Source organism: Triturus cristatus, chromosome 8, assembly GCF_964204655.1.
Source record: "Triturus cristatus chromosome 8, aTriCri1.1, whole genome shotgun sequence".
In the NCBI taxonomy this organism is placed as follows: Eukaryota; Metazoa; Chordata; class Amphibia; order Caudata; family Salamandridae; genus Triturus; species Triturus cristatus.
Window position 1 is genome coordinate 735,161,672 of NC_140591.1, and position 20,528 is coordinate 735,182,199.

The 20,528-nt window shown below is 41.7% G+C and overlaps 11 non-coding genes across 11 annotated transcripts; all 11 read left to right on the top strand.

Moving 5' to 3' along the window:
* Positions 1-4,267: 4,267 nt before the first annotated feature.
* On the top strand, positions 4,268-4,339 carry TRNAP-UGG (transfer RNA proline (anticodon UGG)). The gene has a single exon. It is a non-coding gene; the product is annotated as a tRNA-Pro (tRNA).
* A 2,325-nt stretch (positions 4,340-6,664) lies between these two features.
* TRNAP-UGG (transfer RNA proline (anticodon UGG)) lies at positions 6,665-6,736 on the top strand. Its single transcript has one exon. It is a non-coding gene; the product is annotated as a tRNA-Pro (tRNA).
* A 272-nt stretch (positions 6,737-7,008) lies between these two features.
* Positions 7,009-7,081, top strand: TRNAV-CAC (transfer RNA valine (anticodon CAC)). Its single transcript has one exon. It is a non-coding gene; the product is annotated as a tRNA-Val (tRNA).
* A 1,980-nt stretch (positions 7,082-9,061) lies between these two features.
* On the top strand, positions 9,062-9,133 carry TRNAP-UGG (transfer RNA proline (anticodon UGG)). The gene has a single exon. It is a non-coding gene; the product is annotated as a tRNA-Pro (tRNA).
* A 2,325-nt stretch (positions 9,134-11,458) lies between these two features.
* TRNAP-UGG (transfer RNA proline (anticodon UGG)) lies at positions 11,459-11,530 on the top strand. The gene has a single exon. It is a non-coding gene; the product is annotated as a tRNA-Pro (tRNA).
* A 272-nt stretch (positions 11,531-11,802) lies between these two features.
* On the top strand, positions 11,803-11,875 carry TRNAV-CAC (transfer RNA valine (anticodon CAC)). The gene has a single exon. It is a non-coding gene; the product is annotated as a tRNA-Val (tRNA).
* A 1,980-nt stretch (positions 11,876-13,855) lies between these two features.
* On the top strand, positions 13,856-13,927 carry TRNAP-UGG (transfer RNA proline (anticodon UGG)). Its single transcript has one exon. It is a non-coding gene; the product is annotated as a tRNA-Pro (tRNA).
* A 2,325-nt stretch (positions 13,928-16,252) lies between these two features.
* TRNAP-UGG (transfer RNA proline (anticodon UGG)) lies at positions 16,253-16,324 on the top strand. Its single transcript has one exon. It is a non-coding gene; the product is annotated as a tRNA-Pro (tRNA).
* A 272-nt stretch (positions 16,325-16,596) lies between these two features.
* TRNAV-CAC (transfer RNA valine (anticodon CAC)) lies at positions 16,597-16,669 on the top strand. The gene has a single exon. It is a non-coding gene; the product is annotated as a tRNA-Val (tRNA).
* Positions 16,670-18,649: 1,980 nt separating this feature from the next.
* Positions 18,650-18,721, top strand: TRNAP-UGG (transfer RNA proline (anticodon UGG)). The gene has a single exon. It is a non-coding gene; the product is annotated as a tRNA-Pro (tRNA).
* A 272-nt stretch (positions 18,722-18,993) lies between these two features.
* TRNAV-CAC (transfer RNA valine (anticodon CAC)) lies at positions 18,994-19,066 on the top strand. Its single transcript has one exon. It is a non-coding gene; the product is annotated as a tRNA-Val (tRNA).
* The last annotated feature ends 1,462 nt before the right edge of the window (positions 19,067-20,528 follow it).

Below are 20,528 nucleotides of genomic sequence, written 5' to 3' on the forward strand. Positions count from 1 at the left end.
AAAACACTAAAGTAATCGGCGTGTGGATGTATCTGTTGGTTCTCAGACCTTGCTTTCAAAAGAGCCCTGCAATCGGTTCACTGCTCACCTAGAACAAGCATTAACATGGAGAATTGTTGGCACCAACAGGAATCTTATTTTAGTGGAGTGTTTCTGGCTTTGAGTGCAGAGGCCCTCGGCTCAATTCCAAGATGATCCTTCTCAGGGTGATGATACAAATGCATTGTCACCTTTACGTTTAATGTCAGAATCATTTATTTCCAGTTGGTGGTGTAAGAATGTTTGCAACAGTATGGCGATTTTTCCTAGCCATGCATGAATGAAAGCATATCACTCGCCTTTAGGTGTTTTTCTAATACATTGATATTTGCATCTTCCTTCCTAGCCTGCATGTTTGACTATCTTACAGGCTGCATGTAATAAGTATCACATCAGGGCCCTTCTTCTACTCAATTCACAACTGTTCTATCACGACATAGATAAGAAAGCTGCATCTGCTTTTGTTGTGTAGTGGTAATCAGGTTTACCTGACGTGTGAAAGCCCCATGCTTTGAAAGTACACAGTAACAAAGAAACCGATGACTTTTATAAAAAGGTGTCATGTGTGTCTCTTACTTTGCACAAAAAGTGCCAGAGATGACTTCATTTGCAGTCACTTGAAAAGTAGGGATTCTCCAATAAATGGTAAATGGTTGAAACAAATCTGAAGAAATGCATGACATACCTGTGTGTGTGTGTGTATGCATGTATGTATATATAGGGAGAGAGAGAGCGTCAATATAAACAGACTTTATTTCAATCAAGCTGTCTTTTCTATCCTTCAGGAGCAGAATGTTCTGATCATCAGCGCTCCAGAATGTAGTGTTTTCTTGGCAAGCATCACATATTGTGATGTGTTAGCTAAAAGTTCCATATCCTAGAGACTGATATATTCCTCTGTACTTGTACCTTGGGGATTCATCAAAACCTGGCATCATAAGCAGCTTTCTACTGCCACAGACTGGACAGCGAAACAATTTAAAATATCCCAGAAAAAGAAAATAAGCATGCTTAATCAGAGCTTTCTGGACAGGAAGGACATTTGAGCAAGTGAGGAATAAGCACTGCTTTTGTTAATTTGCATAGGCAGAATAGAGACTTCTGGGAAAAGGCCGAAATTACAGTCACAGAAAATGGCTGCATCTATAGAGAACGCTAAGAAGTGTTGGCAGCTTTTCCTCTGACCCTGGCCACTTTTACAAGCAATCCTATGATAGTCAGCAGGACCCACCCTAAAAAGGAAGGGGCATCCACTTGGACCCTTTCCACCTTTTCTAAATCTCGCCTGATCGAGCCTGATTGAGCACTGATTGAGCAGATAAGCACATGTCATTCTCATTTCAGAAAGGTATTGGTTAGCTTGCTGCTAGCAGCTCAGTTATGTTATGATGTTAGAGGCTATGCAAGGAATGCTTTAGTCCAGCGATATGCAGTTTTTAATGCGCCTTGCATTCAGCAGGAAGATCTTTAGCTTGAATCTGTGGCCTAGGTATTCACCTTGGTATTTCTTTTGGCACAAAGTGAAGGAGTATTTGAGAGAAAATGCACAATGTGTTTCTTATGTTGTTATGAACAACTTGTTACTCTTTCTCATTAAGCTTCAGCCACTGCAGAAATATATAAATAAGGGCTGACTTCCTGTAAGACGTGTCCAAAGCTGGGACGGAATAAAAGGAGACACTTGTAAATGATAGTGCTATCGTTTGAGAAAGGGTAAGTTGAGACTGACTTTCATGCGTATTCACAGACCAAGCATCATAAAGATACCAGCATGATCTTCATTGCGGGCTTAGAGCCGGTATTAGCTTTTGAGAGGTAAGAGAATTTTGAGGGCTCGTTGGTCTAGGGGTATGATTCTCGCTTTGGGTGCGAGAGGTCCCGGGTTCAAATCCCTGACGAGCCCTTTTCTTGGTACTCTTTTCAAGTTGTTTTGAAGTTTGCGTTTCAAAACCAACATCAATTTTTTCTTTGCAGTAGTGGATAATTCTTTGCTAGAGTCTCATGCTTCAGCCCTGCCCAGTCTGAGCTAATACCAAACATCTGGTCTTGCATGGCATGTACGAGCGTTCAGCTAGGGATGTCGGGCAGGTTGCATGAAAGAAATCTAAAGCCAGAGGCCCATGGAATAGCCAGTTCGGAGCAGTTTCATTACAGAAAAATCAACTGTAGGTATCTGTTTCTGTAGTGTAGTGGTTATCAAGTTCGCCTCACACGCGAAAGGTCCCCGGTTCGAAACCGGGCAGAAACAGTTGTTATATTGTGTTGGCTACAATGTTGATAGGTGCCGTTTTGCCATGGAATTGTCCAAGTCCTGAAGATTATTTCATGCAATCTCGTTCCAAGAAAGGGAATTCTCTCAAAACACTAAAGTAATCGGCGTGTGGATGTATCTGTTGGTTCTCAGACCTTGCTTTCAAAAGAGCCCTGTAATCGGTTCACTGCTCACCTAGAACAAGCATTAACATGGAGAATTGTTGGCACCAACAGGAATCTTATTTTAGTGGAGTGTTTCTGGCTTTGAGTGCAGAGGCCCTCGGCTCAATTCCAAGATGATCCTTCTCAAGGTGATGATACAAATGCATTCTCACCTTTACGTTTAATGTCAGAATCATTTATTTCCAGTTGGTGGTGTAAGAATGTTTGCAACAGTATGGCGATTTTTCCTAGCCATGCATGAATGAAAGCATATCACTCGCCTTTAGGTGTTTTTCTAATACATTGATTTTTGCATCTTCCTTCCTAGCCTGCATGTTTGACTATCTTACAGGCTGCATGTAATAAGTATCACATCAGGGCCCTTCTTCTACTCAATTCACAACTGTTCTATCACGACATAGATAAGAAAGCTGCATCTGCTTTTGTTGTGTAGTGGTAATCAGGTTTACCTGACGTGTGAAAGCCCCATGCTTTGAAAGTACACAGTAACAAAGAAACCGATGACTTTTATAATAAGGTGTCATGTGTGTCTCTTACTTTGCACAAAAAGTGCCAGAGATGACTTCATTTGCAGTCACTTGAAAAGTAGGGATTCTCCAATAAATGGTAAATGGTTGAAACAAATCTGAAGAAATGCATGACATACCTGTGTGTGTGTGTGTATGCATGTATGTATATATAGGGAGAGAGAGAGCGTCAATATAAACAGACTTTATTTCAATCAAGCTGTCTTTTCTATCCTTCAGGAGCAGAATGTTCTGATCATCAGCGCTCCAGAATGTAGTGTTTTCTTGGCAAGCATCACATATTGTGATGTGTTAGCTAAAAGTTCCATATCCTAGAGACTGATATATTCCTCTGTACTTGTACCTTGGGGATTCATCAAAACCTGGCATCATAAGCAGCTTTCTACTGCCACAGACTGGACAGCGAAACAATTTAAAATATCCCAGAAAAAGAAAATAAGCATGCTTAATCAGAGCTTTCTGGACAGGAAGGACATTTGAGCAAGTGAGGAATAAGCACTGCTTTTGTTAATTTGCATAGGCAGAATAGAGACTTCTGGGAAAAGGCCGAAATTACAGTCACAGAAAATGGCTGCATCTATAGAGAACGCTAAGAAGTGTTGGCAGCTTTTCCTCTGACCCTGGCCACTTTTACAAGCAATCCTATGATAGTCAGCAGGACCCACCCTCAAAAGGAAGGGGCATCCACTTGGACCCTTTCCACCTTTTCTAAATCTCGCCTGATCGAGCCTGATTGAGCACTGATTGAGCAGATAAGCACATGTCATTCTCATTTCAGAAAGGTATTGGTTAGCTTGCTGCTAGCAGCTCAGTTATGTTATGATGTTAGAGGCTATGCAAGGAATGCTTTAGTCCAGCGATATGCAGTTTTTATTGCGCCTTGCATTCAGCAGGAAGATCTTTAGCTTGAATCTGTGGCCTAGGTATTCACCTTGGTATTTCTTTTGGCACAAAGTGAAGGAGTATTTGAGAGAAAATGCACAATGTGTTTCTTATGTTGTTATGAACAACTTGTTACTCTTTCTCATTAAGCTTCAGCCACTGAAGAAATATATAAATAAGGGCTGACTTCCTGTAAGACGTGTCCAAAGCTGGGACGGAATAAAAGGAGACACTTGTAAATGATAGTGCTATCGTTTGAGAAAGGGTAAGTTGAGACTGACTTTCATGCGTATTCACAGACCAAGCATCATAAAGATACCAGCATGATCTTCATTGCGGGCTTAGAGCCGGTATTAGCTTTTGAGAGGTAAGAGGATTTTGAGGGCTCGTTGGTCTAGGGGTATGATTCTCGCTTTGGGTGCGAGAGGTCCCGGGTTCAAATCCCGGACGAGCCCTTTTCTTGGTACTCTTTTCAAGTTGTTTTGAAGTTTGCGTTTCAAAACCAACATCAATTTTTTCTTTGCAGTAGTGGATAATTCTTTGCTAGAGTCTCATGCTTCAGCCCTGCCCAGTCTGAGCTAATACCAAACATCTGGTCTTGCATGGCATGTACGAGCGTTCAGCTAGGGATGTCGGGCAGGTTGCATGAAAGAAATCTAAAGCCAGAGGCCCATGGAATAGCCAGTTCGGAGCAGTTTCATTACAGAAAAATCAACTGTAGGTATCTGTTTCTGTAGTGTAGTGGTTATCACGTTCGCCTCACACGCGAAAGGTCCCAGGTTCGAAACCGGGCAGAAACAGTTGTTATATTGTGTTGGCTACAATGTTGATAGGTGCCGTTTTGCCATGGAATTGTCCAAGCCCTGAAGATTATTTCATGCAATCTCGTTCCAAGAAAGGGAATTCTCTCAAAACACTAAAGTAATCGGCGTGTGGATGTATCTGTTGGTTCTCAGACCTTGCTTTCAAAAGAGCCCTGCAATCGGTTCACTGCTCACCTAGAACAAGCATTAACATGGAGAATTGTTGGCACCAACAGGAATCTTATTTTAGTGGAGTGTTTCTGGCTTTGAGTGCAGAGGCCCTCGGCTAAATTCCAAGATGATCCTTCTCAGGGTGATGATACAAATGCATTGTCACCTTTACGTTTAATGTCAGAATCATTTATTTCCAGTTGGTGGTGTAAGAATGTTTGCAACAGTATGGCGATTTTTCCTAGCCATGCATGAATGAAAGCATATCACTCGCCTTTAGGTGTTTTTCTAATACATTGATATTTGCATCTTCCTTCCTAGCCTGCATGTTTGACTATCTTACAGGCTGCATGTAATAAGTATCACATCAGGGCCCTTCTTCTACTCAATTCACAACTGTTCTATCACGACATAGATAAGAAAGCTGCATCTGCTTTTGTTGTGTAGTGGTAATCAGGTTTACCTGACGTGTGAAAGCCCCATGCTTTGAAAGTACACAGTAACAAAGAAACCGATGACTTTTATAATAAGGTGTCATGTGTGTCTCTTACTTTGCACAAAAAGTGCCAGAGATGACTTCATTTGCAGTCACTTGAAAAGTAGGGATTCTCCAATAAATGGTAAATGGTTGAAACAAATCTGAAGAAATGCATGACATACCTGTGTGTGTGTGTGTATGCATGTATGTATATATAGGGAGAGAGAGAGCGTCAATATAAACAGACTTTATTTCAATCAAGCTGTCTTTTCTATCCTTCAGGAGCAGAATGTTCTGATCATCAGCGCTCCAGAATGTAGTGTTTTCTTGGCAAGCATCACATATTGTGATGTGTTAGCTAAAAGTTCCATATCCTAGAGACTGATATATTCCTCTGTACTTGTACCTTGGGGATTCATCAAAACCTGGCATCATAAGCAGCTTTCTACTGCCACAGACTGGACAGCGAAACAATTTAAAATATCCCAGAAAAAGAAAATAAGCATGCTTAATCAGAGCTTTCTGGACAGGAAGGACATTTGAGCAAGTGAGGAATAAGCACTGCTTTTGTTAATTTGCATAGGCAGAATAGAGACTTCTGGGAAAAGGCCGAAATTACAGTCACAGAAAATGGCTGCATCTATAGAGAACGCTAAGAAGTGTTGGCAGCTTTTCCTCTGACCCTGGCCACTTTTACAAGCAATCCTATGATAGTCAGCAGGACCCACCCTCAAAAGGAAGGGGCATCCACTTGGACCCTTTCCACCTTTTCTAAATCTCGCCTGATCGAGCCTGATTGAGCACTGATTGAGCAGATAAGCACATGTCATTCTCATTTCAGAAAGGTATTGGTTAGCTTGCTGCTAGCAGCTCAGTTATGTTATGATGTTAGAGGCTATGCAAGGAATGCTTTAGTCCAGCGATATGCAGTTTTTATTGCGCCTTGCATTCAGCAGGAAGATCTTTAGCTTGAATCTGTGGCCTAGGTATTCACCTTGGTATTTCTTTTGGCACAAAGTGAAGGAGTATTTGAGAGAAAATGCACAATGTGTTTCTTATGTTGTTATGAACAACTTGTTACTCTTTCTCATTAAGCTTCAGCCACTGAAGAAATATATAAATAAGGGCTGACTTCCTGTAAGACGTGTCCAAAGCTGGGACGGAATAAAAGGAGACACTTGTAAATGATAGTGCTATCGTTTGAGAAAGGGTAAGTTGAGACTGACTTTCATGCGTATTCACAGACCAAGCATCATAAAGATACCAGCATGATCTTCATTGCGGGCTTAGAGCCGGTATTAGCTTTTGAGAGGTAAGAGGATTTTGAGGGCTCGTTGGTCTAGGGGTATGATTCTCGCTTTGGGTGCGAGAGGTCCCGGGTTCAAATCCCGGACGAGCCCTTTTCTTGGTACTCTTTTCAAGTTGTTTTGAAGTTTGCGTTTCAAAACCAACATCAATTTTTTCTTTGCAGTAGTGGATAATTCTTTGCTAGAGTCTCATGCTTCAGCCCTGCCCAGTCTGAGCTAATACCAAACATCTGGTCTTGCATGGCATGTACGAGCGTTCAGCTAGGGATGTCGGGCAGGTTGCATGAAAGAAATCTAAAGCCAGAGGCCCATGGAATAGCCAGTTCGGAGCAGTTTCATTACAGAAAAATCAACTGTAGGTATCTGTTTCTGTAGTGTAGTGGTTATCACGTTCGCCTCACACGCGAAAGGTCCCCGGTTCGAAACCGGGCAGAAACAGTTGTTATATTGTGTTGGCTACAATGTTGATAGGTGCCGTTTTGCCATGGAATTGTCCAAGCCCTGAAGATTATTTCATGCAATCTCGTTCCAAGAAAGGGAATTCTCTCAAAACACTAAAGTAATCGGCGTGTGGATGTATCTGTTGGTTCTCAGACCTTGCTTTCAAAAGAGCCCTGCAATCGGTTCACTGCTCACCTAGAACAAGCATTAACATGGAGAATTGTTGGCACCAACAGGAATCTTATTTTAGTGGAGTGTTTCTGGCTTTGAGTGCAGAGGCCCTCGGCTCAATTCCAAGATGATCCTTCTCAGGGTGATGATACAAATGCATTGTCACCTTTACGTTTAATGTCAGAATCATTTATTTCCAGTTGGTGGTGTAAGAATGTTTGCAACAGTATGGCGATTTTTCCTAGCCATGCATGAATGAAAGCATATCACTCGCCTTTAGGTGTTTTTCTAATACATTGATATTTGCATCTTCCTTCCTAGCCTGCATGTTTGACTATCTTACAGGCTGCATGTAATAAGTATCACATCAGGGCCCTTCTTCTACTCAATTCACAACTGTTCTATCACGACATAGATAAGAAAGCTGCATCTGCTTTTGTTGTGTAGTGGTAATCAGGTTTACCTGACGTGTGAAAGCCCCATGCTTTGAAAGTACACAGTAACAAAGAAACCGATGACTTTTATAAAAAGGTGTCATGTGTGTCTCTTACTTTGCACAAAAAGTGCCAGAGATGACTTCATTTGCAGTCACTTGAAAAGTAGGGATTCTCCAATAAATGGTAAATGGTTGAAACAAATCTGAAGAAATGCATGACATACCTGTGTGTGTGTGTGTATGCATGTATGTATATATAGGGAGAGAGAGAGCGTCAATATAAACAGACTTTATTTCAATCAAGCTGTCTTTTCTATCCTTCAGGAGCAGAATGTTCTGATCATCAGCGCTCCAGAATGTAGTGTTTTCTTGGCAAGCATCACATATTGTGATGTGTTAGCTAAAAGTTCCATATCCTAGAGACTGATATATTCCTCTGTACTTGTACCTTGGGGATTCATCAAAACCTGGCATCATAAGCAGCTTTCTACTGCCACAGACTGGACAGCGAAACAATTTAAAATATCCCAGAAAAAGAAAATAAGCATGCTTAATCAGAGCTTTCTGGACAGGAAGGACATTTGAGCAAGTGAGGAATAAGCACTGCTTTTGTTAATTTGCATAGGCAGAATAGAGACTTCTGGGAAAAGGCCGAAATTACAGTCACAGAAAATGGCTGCATCTATAGAGAACGCTAAGAAGTGTTGGCAGCTTTTCCTCTGACCCTGGCCACTTTTACAAGCAATCCTATGATAGTCAGCAGGACCCACCCTCAAAAGGAAGGGGCATCCACTTGGACCCTTTCCACCTTTTCTAAATCTCGCCTGATCGAGCCTGATTGAGCACTGATTGAGCAGATAAGCACATGTCATTCTCATTTCAGAAAGGTATTGGTTAGCTTGCTGCTAGCAGCTCAGTTATGTTATGATGTTAGAGGCTATGCAAGGAATGCTTTAGTCCAGCGATATGCAGTTTTTATTGCGCCTTGCATTCAGCAGGAAGATCTTTAGCTTGAATCTGTGGCCTAGGTATTCACCTTGGTATTTCTTTTGGCACAAAGTGAAGGAGTATTTGAGAGAAAATGCACAATGTGTTTCTTATGTTGTTATGAACAACTTGTTACTCTTTCTCATTAAGCTTCAGCCACTGAAGAAATATATAAATAAGGGCTGACTTCCTGTAAGACGTGTCCAAAGCTGGGACGGAATAAAAGGAGACACTTGTAAATGATAGTGCTATCGTTTGAGAAAGGGTAAGTTGAGACTGACTTTCATGCGTATTCACAGACCAAGCATCATAAAGATACCAGCATGATCTTCATTGCGGGCTTAGAGCCGGTATTAGCTTTTGAGAGGTAAGAGGATTTTGAGGGCTCGTTGGTCTAGGGGTATGATTCTCGCTTTGGGTGCGAGAGGTCCCGGGTTCAAATCCCGGACGAGCCCTTTTCTTGGTACTCTTTTCAAGTTGTTTTGAAGTTTGCGTTTCAAAACCAACATCAATTTTTTCTTTGCAGTAGTGGATAATTCTTTGCTAGAGTCTCATGCTTCAGCCCTGCCCAGTCTGAGCTAATACCAAACATCTGGTCTTGCATGGCATGTACGAGCGTTCAGCTAGGGATGTCGGGCAGGTTGCATGAAAGAAATCTAAAGCCAGAGGCCCATGGAATAGCCAGTTCGGAGCAGTTTCATTACAGAAAAATCAACTGTAGGTATCTGTTTCTGTAGTGTAGTGGTTATCACGTTCGCCTCACACGCGAAAGGTCCCAGGTTCGAAACCGGGCAGAAACAGTTGTTATATTGTGTTGGCTACAATGTTGATAGGTGCCGTTTTGCCATGGAATTGTCCAAGCCCTGAAGATTATTTCATGCAATCTCGTTCCAAGAAAGGGAATTCTCTCAAAACACTAAAGTAATCGGCGTGTGGATGTATCTGTTGGTTCTCAGACCTTGCTTTCAAAAGAGCCCTGCAATCGGTTCACTGCTCACCTAGAACAAGCATTAACATGGAGAATTGTTGGCACCAACAGGAATCTTATTTTAGTGGAGTGTTTCTGGCTTTGAGTGCAGAGGCCCTCGGCTCAATTCCAAGATGATCCTTCTCAGGGTGATGATACAAATGCATTGTCACCTTTACGTTTAATGTCAGAATCATTTATTTCCAGTTGGTGGTGTAAGAATGTTTGCAACAGTATGGCGATTTTTCCTAGCCATGCATGAATGAAAGCATATCACTCGCCTTTAGGTGTTTTTCTAATACATTGATATTTGCATCTTCCTTCCTAGCCTGCATGTTTGACTATCTTACAGGCTGCATGTAATAAGTATCACATCAGGGCCCTTCTTCTACTCAATTCACAACTGTTCTATCACGACATAGATAAGAAAGCTGCATCTGCTTTTGTTGTGTAGTGGTAATCAGGTTTACCTGACGTGTGAAAGCCCCATGCTTTGAAAGTACACAGTAACAAAGAAACCGATGACTTTTATAATAAGGTGTCATGTGTGTCTCTTACTTTGCACAAAAAGTGCCAGAGATGACTTCATTTGCAGTCACTTGAAAAGTAGGGATTCTCCAATAAATGGTAAATGGTTGAAACAAATCTGAAGAAATGCATGACATACCTGTGTGTGTGTGTGTATGCATGTATGTATATATAGGGAGAGAGAGAGCGTCAATATAAACAGACTTTATTTCAATCAAGCTGTCTTTTCTATCCTTCAGGAGCAGAATGTTCTGATCATCAGCGCTCCAGAATGTAGTGTTTTCTTGGCAAGCATCACATATTGTGATGTGTTAGCTAAAAGTTCCATATCCTAGAGACTGATATATTCCTCTGTACTTGTACCTTGGGGATTCATCAAAACCTGGCATCATAAGCAGCTTTCTACTGCCACAGACTGGACAGCGAAACAATTTAAAATATCCCAGAAAAAGAAAATAAGCATGCTTAATCAGAGCTTTCTGGACAGGAAGGACATTTGAGCAAGTGAGGAATAAGCACTGCTTTTGTTAATTTGCATAGGCAGAATAGAGACTTCTGGGAAAAGGCCGAAATTACAGTCACAGAAAATGGCTGCATCTATAGAGAACGCTAAGAAGTGTTGGCAGCTTTTCCTCTGACCCTGGCCACTTTTACAAGCAATCCTATGATAGTCAGCAGGACCCACCCTCAAAAGGAAGGGGCATCCACTTGGACCCTTTCCACCTTTTCTAAATCTCGCCTGATCGAGCCTGATTGAGCACTGATTGAGCAGATAAGCACATGTCATTCTCATTTCAGAAAGGTATTGGTTAGCTTGCTGCTAGCAGCTCAGTTATGTTATGATGTTAGAGGCTATGCAAGGAATGCTTTAGTCCAGCGATATGCAGTTTTTATTGCGCCTTGCATTCAGCAGGAAGATCTTTAGCTTGAATCTGTGGCCTAGGTATTCACCTTGGTATTTCTTTTGGCACAAAGTGAAGGAGTATTTGAGAGAAAATGCACAATGTGTTTCTTATGTTGTTATGAACAACTTGTTACTCTTTCTCATTAAGCTTCAGCCACTGAAGAAATATATAAATAAGGGCTGACTTCCTGTAAGACGTGTCCAAAGCTGGGACGGAATAAAAGGAGACACTTGTAAATGATAGTGCTATCGTTTGAGAAAGGGTAAGTTGAGACTGACTTTCATGCGTATTCACAGACCAAGCATCATAAAGATACCAGCATGATCTTCATTGCGGGCTTAGAGCCGGTATTAGCTTTTGAGAGGTAAGAGGATTTTGAGGGCTCGTTGGTCTAGGGGTATGATTCTCGCTTTGGGTGCGAGAGGTCCCGGGTTCAAATCCCGGACGAGCCCTTTTCTTGGTACTCTTTTCAAGTTGTTTTGAAGTTTGCGTTTCAAAACCAACATCAATTTTTTCTTTGCAGTAGTGGATAATTCTTTGCTAGAGTCTCATGCTTCAGCCCTGCCCAGTCTGAGCTAATACCAAACATCTGGTCTTGCATGGCATGTACGAGCGTTCAGCTAGGGATGTCGGGCAGGTTGCATGAAAGAAATCTAAAGCCAGAGGCCCATGGAATAGCCAGTTCGGAGCAGTTTCATTACAGAAAAATCAACTGTAGGTATCTGTTTCTGTAGTGTAGTGGTTATCACGTTCGCCTCACACGCGAAAGGTCCCCGGTTCGAAACCGGGCAGAAACAGTTGTTATATTGTGTTGGCTACAATGTTGATAGGTGCCGTTTTGCCATGGAATTGTCCAAGCCCTGAAGATTATTTCATGCAATCTCGTTCCAAGAAAGGGAATTCTCTCAAAACACTAAAGTAATCGGCGTGTGGATGTATCTGTTGGTTCTCAGACCTTGCTTTCAAAAGAGCCCTGCAATCGGTTCACTGCTCACCTAGAACAAGCATTAACATGGAGAATTGTTGGCACCAACAGGAATCTTATTTTAGTGGAGTGTTTCTGGCTTTGAGTGCAGAGGCCCTCGGCTCAATTCCAAGATGATCCTTCTCAGGGTGATGATACAAATGCATTGTCACCTTTACGTTTAATGTCAGAATCATTTATTTCCAGTTGGTGGTGTAAGAATGTTTGCAACAGTATGGCGATTTTTCCTAGCCATGCATGAATGAAAGCATATCACTCGCCTTTAGGTGTTTTTCTAATACATTGATATTTGCATCTTCCTTCCTAGCCTGCATGTTTGACTATCTTACAGGCTGCATGTAATAAGTATCACATCAGGGCCCTTCTTCTACTCAATTCACAACTGTTCTATCACGACATAGATAAGAAAGCTGCATCTGCTTTTGTTGTGTAGTGGTAATCAGGTTTACCTGACGTGTGAAAGCCCCATGCTTTGAAAGTACACAGTAACAAAGAAACCGATGACTTTTATAAAAAGGTGTCATGTGTGTCTCTTACTTTGCACAAAAAGTGCCAGAGATGACTTCATTTGCAGTCACTTGAAAAGTAGGGATTCTCCAATAAATGGTAAATGGTTGAAACAAATCTGAAGAAATGCATGACATACCTGTGTGTGTGTGTGTATGCATGTATGTATATATAGGGAGAGAGAGAGCGTCAATATAAACAGACTTTATTTCAATCAAGCTGTCTTTTCTATCCTTCAGGAGCAGAATGTTCTGATCATCAGCGCTCCAGAATGTAGTGTTTTCTTGGCAAGCATCACATATTGTGATGTGTTAGCTAAAAGTTCCATATCCTAGAGACTGATATATTCCTCTGTACTTGTACCTTGGGGATTCATCAAAACCTGGCATCATAAGCAGCTTTCTACTGCCACAGACTGGACAGCGAAACAATTTAAAATATCCCAGAAAAAGAAAATAAGCATGCTTAATCAGAGCTTTCTGGACAGGAAGGACATTTGAGCAAGTGAGGAATAAGCACTGCTTTTGTTAATTTGCATAGGCAGAATAGAGACTTCTGGGAAAAGGCCGAAATTACAGTCACAGAAAATGGCTGCATCTATAGAGAACGCTAAGAAGTGTTGGCAGCTTTTCCTCTGACCCTGGCCACTTTTACAAGCAATCCTATGATAGTCAGCAGGACCCACCCTCAAAAGGAAGGGGCATCCACTTGGACCCTTTCCACCTTTTCTAAATCTCGCCTGATCGAGCCTGATTGAGCACTGATTGAGCAGATAAGCACATGTCATTCTCATTTCAGAAAGGTATTGGTTAGCTTGCTGCTAGCAGCTCAGTTATGTTATGATGTTAGAGGCTATGCAAGGAATGCTTTAGTCCAGCGATATGCAGTTTTTATTGCGCCTTGCATTCAGCAGGAAGATCTTTAGCTTGAATCTGTGGCCTAGGTATTCACCTTGGTATTTCTTTTGGCACAAAGTGAAGGAGTATTTGAGAGAAAATGCACAATGTGTTTCTTATGTTGTTATGAACAACTTGTTACTCTTTCTCATTAAGCTTCAGCCACTGAAGAAATATATAAATAAGGGCTGACTTCCTGTAAGACGTGTCCAAAGCTGGGACGGAATAAAAGGAGACACTTGTAAATGATAGTGCTATCGTTTGAGAAAGGGTAAGTTGAGACTGACTTTCATGCGTATTCACAGACCAAGCATCATAAAGATACCAGCATGATCTTCATTGCGGGCTTAGAGCCGGTATTAGCTTTTGAGAGGTAAGAGGATTTTGAGGGCTCGTTGGTCTAGGGGTATGATTCTCGCTTTGGGTGCGAGAGGTCCCGGGTTCAAATCCCGGACGAGCCCTTTTCTTGGTACTCTTTTCAAGTTGTTTTGAAGTTTGCGTTTCAAAACCAACATCAATTTTTTCTTTGCAGTAGTGGATAATTCTTTGCTAGAGTCTCATGCTTCAGCCCTGCCCAGTCTGAGCTAATACCAAACATCTGGTCTTGCATGGCATGTACGAGCGTTCAGCTAGGGATGTCGGGCAGGTTGCATGAAAGAAATCTAAAGCCAGAGGCCCATGGAATAGCCAGTTCGGAGCAGTTTCATTACAGAAAAATCAACTGTAGGTATCTGTTTCTGTAGTGTAGTGGTTATCACGTTCGCCTCACACGCGAAAGGTCCCAGGTTCGAAACCGGGCAGAAACAGTAGTTATATTGTGTTGGCTACAATGTTGATAGGTGCCGTTTTGCCATGGAATTGTCCAAGCCCTGAAGATTATTTCATGCAATCTCGTTCCAAGAAAGGGAATTCTCTCAAAACACTAAAGTAATCGGCGTGTGGATGTATCTGTTGGTTCTCAGACCTTGCTTTCAAAAGAGCCCTGCAATCGGTTCACTGCTCACCTAGAACAAGCATTAACATGGAGAATTGTTGGCACCAACAGGAATCTTATTTTAGTGGAGTGTTTCTGGCTTTGAGTGCAGAGGCCCTCGGCTCAATTCCAAGATGATCCTTCTCAGGGTGATGATACAAATGCATTGTCACCTTTACGTTTAATGTCAGAATCATTTATTTCCAGTTGGTGGTGTAAGAATGTTTGCAACAGTATGGCGATTTTTCCTAGCCATGCATGAATGAAAGCATATCACTCGCCTTTAGGTGTTTTTCTAATACATTGATATTTGCATCTTCCTTCCTAGCCTGCATGTTTGACTATCTTACAGGCTGCATGTAATAAGTATCACATCAGGGCCCTTCTTCTACTCAATTCACAACTGTTCTATCACGACATAGATAAGAAAGCTGCATCTGCTTTTGTTGTGTAGTGGTAATCAGGTTTACCTGACGTGTGAAAGCCCCATGCTTTGAAAGTACACAGTAACAAAGAAACCGATGACTTTTATAATAAGGTGTCATGTGTGTCTCTTACTTTGCACAAAAAGTGCCAGAGATGACTTCATTTGCAGTCACTTGAAAAGTAGGGATTCTCCAATAAATGGTAAATGGTTGAAACAAATCTGAAGAAATGCATGACATACCTGTGTGTGTGTGTGTATGCATGTATGTATATATAGGGAGAGAGAGAGCGTCAATATAAACAGACTTTATTTCAATCAAGCTGTCTTTTCTATCCTTCAGGAGCAGAATGTTCTGATCATCAGCGCTCCAGAATGTAGTGTTTTCTTGGCAAGCATCACATATTGTGATGTGTTAGCTAAAAGTTCCATATCCTAGAGACTGATATATTCCTCTGTACTTGTACCTTGGGGATTCATCAAAACCTGGCATCATAAGCAGCTTTCTACTGCCACAGACTGGACAGCGAAACAATTTAAAATATCCCAGAAAAAGAAAATAAGCATGCTTAATCAGAGCTTTCTGGACAGGAAGGACATTTGAGCAAGTGAGGAATAAGCACTGCTTTTGTTAATTTGCATAGGCAGAATAGAGACTTCTGGGAAAAGGCCGAAATTACAGTCACAGAAAATGGCTGCATCTATAGAGAACGCTAAGAAGTGTTGGCAGCTTTTCCTCTGACCCTGGCCACTTTTACAAGCAATCCTATGATAGTCAGCAGGACCCACCCTCAAAAGGAAGGGGCATCCACTTGGACCCTTTCCACCTTTTCTAAATCTCGCCTGATCGAGCCTGATTGAGCACTGATTGAGCAGATAAGCACATGTCATTCTCATTTCAGAAAGGTATTGGTTAGCTTGCTGCTAGCAGCTCAGTTATGTTATGATGTTAGAGGCTATGCAAGGAATGCTTTAGTCCAGCGATATGCAGTTTTTATTGCGCCTTGCATTCAGCAGGAAGATCTTTAGCTTGAATCTGTGGCCTAGGTATTCACCTTGGTATTTCTTTTGGCACAAAGTGAAGGAGTATTTGAGAGAAAATGCACAATGTGTTTCTTATGTTGTTATGAACAACTTGTTACTCTTTCTCATTAAGCTTCAGCCACTGAAGAAATATATAAATAAGGGCTGACTTCCTGTAAGACGTGTCCAAAGCTGGGACGGAATAAAAGGAGACACTTGTAAATGATAGTGCTATCGTTTGAGAAAGGGTAAGTTGAGACTGACTTTCATGCGTATTCACAGACCAAGCATCATAAAGATACCAGCATGATCTTCATTGCGGGCTTAGAGCCGGTATTAGCTTTTGAGAGGTAAGAGGATTTTGAGGGCTCGTTGGTCTAGGGGTATGATTCTCGCTTTGGGTGCGAGAGGTCCCGGGTTCAAATCCCGGACGAGCCCTTTTCTTGGTACTCTTTTCAAGTTGTTTTGAAGTTTGCGTTTCAAAACCAACATCAATTTTTTCTTTGCAGTAGTGGATAATTCTTTGCTAGAGTCTCATGCTTCAGCCCTGCCCAGTCTGAGCTAATACCAAACATCTGGTCTTGCATGGCATGTACGAGCGTTCAGCTAGGGATGTCGGGCAGGTTGCATGAAAGAAATCTAAAGCCAGAGGCCCATGGAATAGCCAGTTCGGAGCAGTTTCATTACAGAAAAATCAACTGTAGGTATCTGTTTCTGTAGTGTAGTGGTTATCACGTTCGCCTCACACGCGAAAGGTCCCCGGTTCGAAACCGGGCAGAAACAGTTGTTATATTGTGTTGGCTACAATGTTGATAGGTGCCGTTTTGCCATGGAATTGTCCAAGCCCTGAAGATTATTTCATGCAATCTCGTTCCAAGAAAGGGAATTCTCTCAAAACACTAAAGTAATCGGCGTGTGGATGTATCTGTTGGTTCTCAGACCTTGCTTTCAAAAGAGCCCTGCAATCGGTTCACTGCTCACCTAGAACAAGCATTAACATGGAGAATTGTTGGCACCAACAGGAATCTTATTTTAGTGGAGTGTTTCTGGCTTTGAGTGCAGAGGCCCTCGGCTCAATTCCAAGATGATCCTTCTCAGGGTGATGATACAAATGCATTGTCACCTTTACGTTTAATGTCAGAATCATTTATTTCCAGTTGGTGGTGTAAGAATGTTTGCAACAGTATGGCGATTTTTCCTAGCCATGCATGAATGAAAGCATATCACTCGCCTTTAGGTGTTTTTCTAATACATTGATATTTGCATCTTCCTTCCTAGCCTGCATGTTTGACTATCTTACAGGCTGCATGTAATAAGTATCACATCAGGGCCCTTCTTCTACTCAATTCACAACTGTTCTATCACGACATAGATAAGAAAGCTGCATCTGCTTTTGTTGTGTAGTGGTAATCAGGTTTACCTGACGTGTGAAAGCCCCATGCTTTGAAAGTACACAGTAACAAAGAAACCGATGACTTTTATAAAAAGGTGTCATGTGTGTCTCTTACTTTGCACAAAAAGTGCCAGAGATGACTTCATTTGCAGTCACTTGAAAAGTAGGGATTCTCCAATAAATGGTAAATGGTTGAAACAAATCTGAAGAAATGCATGACATACCTGTGTGTGTGTGTGTATGCATGTATGTATATATAGGGAGAGAGAGAGCGTCAATATAAACAGACTTTATTTCAATCAAGCTGTCTTTTCTATCCTTCAGGAGCAGAATGTTCTGATCATCAGCGCTCCAGAATGTAGTGTTTTCTTGGCAAGCATCACATATTGTGATGTGTTAGCTAAAAGTTCCATATCCTAGAGACTGATATATTCCTCTGTACTTGTACCTTGGGGATTCATCAAAACCTGGCATCATAAGCAGCTTTCTACTGCCACAGACTGGACAGCGAAACAATTTAAAATATCCCAGAAAAAGAAAATAAGCATGCTTAATCAGAGCTTTCTGGACAGGAAGGACATTTGAGCAAGTGAGGAATAAGCACTGCTTTTGTTAATTTGCATAGGCAGAATAGAGACTTCTGGGAAAAGGCCGAAATTACAGTCACAGAAAATGGCTGCATCTATAGAGAACGCTAAGAAGTGTTGGCAGCTTTTCCTCTGACCCTGGCCACTTTTACAAGCAATCCTATGATAGTCAGCAGGACCCACCCTAAAAAGGAAGGGGCATCCACTTGGACCCTTTCCACCTTTTCTAAATCTCGCCTGATCGAGCCTGATTGAGCACTGATTGAGCAGATAAGCACATGTCATTCTCATTTCAGAAAGGTATTGGTTAGCTTGCTGCTAGCAGCTCAGTTATGTTATGATGTTAGAGGCTATGCAAGGAATGCTTTAGTCCAGCGATATGCAGTTTTTAATGCACCTTGCATTCAGCAGGAAGATCTTTAGCTTGAATCTGTGGCCTAGGTATTCACCTTGGTATTTCTTTTGGCACAAAGTGAAGGAGTATTTAAGAGAAAATGCACAATGTGTTTCTTATGTTGTTATGAACAACTTGTTACTCTTTCTCATTAAGCTTCAGCCACTGAAGAAATATATAAATAAGGGCTGACTTTTTGTAAGACGTGTCCAAAGCTGGGACGGAATAAAAGGAGACACTTGTAAATGATAGTGCTATCGTTTGAGAAAGGGTAAGTTGAGACTGACTTTCATGCGTATTCACAGACCAAGCATCTTAAAGATACCAGCATGATCTTCATTGCGGGCTTAGAGCCGGTATTAGCTTTTGAGAGGTAAGAGGATTTTGAGGGCTCGTTGGTCTAGGGGTATGATTCTCGCTTTGGGTGCGAGAGGTCCCGGGTTCAAATCCCGGACGAGCCCTTTTCTTGGTACTCTTTTCAAGTTGTTTTGAAGTTTGCGTTTCAAAACCAACATCAATTTTTTCTTTGCAGTAGTGGATAATTCTTTGCTAGAGTCTCATGCTTCAGCCCTGCCCAGTCTGAGCTAATACCAAACATCTGGTCTTGCATGGCATGTACGAGCGTTCAGCTAGGGATGTCGGGCAGGTTGCATGAAAGAAATCTAAAGCCAGAGGCCCATGGAATAGCCAGTTCGGAGCAGTTTCATTACAGAAAAATCAACTGTAGGTATCTGTTTCTGTAGTGTAGTGGTTATCACGTTCGCCTCACACGCGAAAGGTCCCCGGTTCGAAACCGGGCAGAAACAGTTGTTATATTGTGTTGGCTACAATGTTGATAGGTGCCGTTTTGCCATGGAATTGTCCAAGCCCTGAAGATTATTTCATGCAATCTCGTTCCAAGAAAGGGAATTCTCTCAAAACACTAAAGTAATCGGCGTGTGGATGTATCTGTTGGTTCTCAGACCTTGCTTTCAAAAGAGCCCTGCAATCGGTTCACTGCTCACCTAGAACAAGCATTAACATGGAGAATTGTTGGCACCAACAGGAATCTTATTTTAGTGGAGTGTTTCTGGCTTTGAGTGCAGAGGCCCTCGGCTCAATTCCAAGATGATCCTTCTCAGGGTGATGATACAAATGCATTGTCACCTTTACGTTTAATGTCAGAATCATTTATTTCCAGTTGGTGGTGTAAGAATGTTTGCAACAGTATGGCGATTTTTCCTAGCCATGCATGAATGAAAGCATATCACTCGCCTTTAGGTGTTTTTCTAATACATTGATATTTGCATCTTCCTTCCTAGCCTGCATGTTTGACTATCTTACAGGCTGCATGTAATAAGTATCACATCAGGGCCCTTCTTCTACTCAATTCACAACTGTTCTATCACGACATAGATAAGAAAGCTGCATCTGCTTTTGTTGTGTAGTGGTAATCAGGTTTACCTGACGTGTGAAAGCCCCATGCTTTGAAAGTACACAGTAACAAAGTAACCGATGCCTTTTATAAAAAGGTGTCATGTGTGTCTCTTACTTTGCACAAAAAGTGCCAGAGATGACTTCATTTGCAGTCACTTGAAAAGTAGGGATTCTCCAATAAATGGTAAATGGTTGAAACAAATCTGAAGAAATGCATGACATACCTGTGTGTGTGTGTGTATGCATGTATGTATATATAGGGAGAGAGAGAGCGTCAATATAAACAGACTTTATTTCAATCAAGCTGTCTTTTCTATCCTTCAGGAGCAGAATGTTCTGATCATCAGCGCTCCAGAATGTAGTGTTTTCTTGGCAAGCATCACATATTGTGATGTGTTAGCTAAAAGTTCCATATCCTAGAGACTGATATATTCCTCTGTACTTGTACCTTGGGGATTCATCAAAACCTGGCATCATAAGCAGCTTTCTACTGCCACAGACTGGACAGCGAAACAATTTAAAATATCCCAGAAAAAGAAAATAAGCATGCTTAATCAGAGCTTTCTGGACAGGAAGGACATTTGAGCAAGTGAGGAATAAGCACTGCTTTTGTTAATTTGCATAGGCAGAATAGAGACTTCTGGGAAAAGGCCGAAATTACAGTCACAGAAAATGGCTGCATCTATAGAGAACGCTAAGAAGTGTTGGCAGCTTTTCCTCTGACCCTGGCCACTTTTACAAGCAATCCTATGATAGTCAGCAGGACCCACCCTAAAAAGGAAGGGGCATCCACTTGGACCCTTTCCACCTTTTCTAAATCTCGCCTGATCGAGCCTGATTGAGCACTGATTG